Here is an 836-nt window from a genome sequence, read left to right as displayed (position 1 = left end):
ACCACAGAGATTTCTCTAGAGCAACACTGAGCAGAAATGTGGGGGTGGCATTGCAGCAGAGAACCCACACCAGGGCCATAGCTAGTGGAGCCATGGGAGCAGGACTGCCATGGAGCCCCCGGAATCGTAGAGTTGCCAGCATGTAACACCAGCCTGGGAGAGCTAAAAGCATGGCTGGAGACCAGGAAAACCATAGGAGTGGTGCTGCCTAAGGACATGGAGACCCAACCCCCACACCAGTGTGCAGAGGTTGCCAAAGATGGAGTCAAGGTACATGATTTGCCAGCTTTGAGATTTAATGCCTGCCCCGCTGGGCTTCGGACATGTTTAGGACCTGTTACCCCTTTCCTTTGGCCCATTTTTCCCTTTTTTAATGGGAATATGTACCCTATGCTTGTTCCACTGTTGTATCTTGGAAGTAGATAACTTGTTTTGATTTCACAGATAAAACTTTGGACTTTGAAATACAAGGAATCATTAGAGACTACTATAAACAACTATATGCCAACAAGTTTGAAAATCTGGAGGGAATGTATAAATTTCTGGACACACAGAAGCTCCCAAAACTGAGCCATGAAGACATAGAAAATCTGAACAGACCAATAACAATAAAGGAGATTGAAGCTGTTATCAGAAAGCTCCCAACAAAGAAAAGCCCAGGACCAAATGGATTCACAGCAGAATTTTACCAAACATTCAAAGAGGAATTGACATCGATTCTTTACAAACTATTTCAAAAGATTGACACAGAGGCAATTCTCCCAAACTCATTCTATGAAGCAAACATCATCCTGATACCAAAACCACATAAAGATATAACCAAAAAAAGAAAACTA

This window comes from Galeopterus variegatus, unplaced genomic scaffold, assembly GCF_000696425.1.
Source record: "Galeopterus variegatus unplaced genomic scaffold, G_variegatus-3.0.2 Scaffold286, whole genome shotgun sequence".
NCBI classification, from domain to species: Eukaryota; Metazoa; Chordata; class Mammalia; order Dermoptera; family Cynocephalidae; genus Galeopterus; species Galeopterus variegatus.
This window is presented reverse-complemented; position numbering follows the sequence as displayed.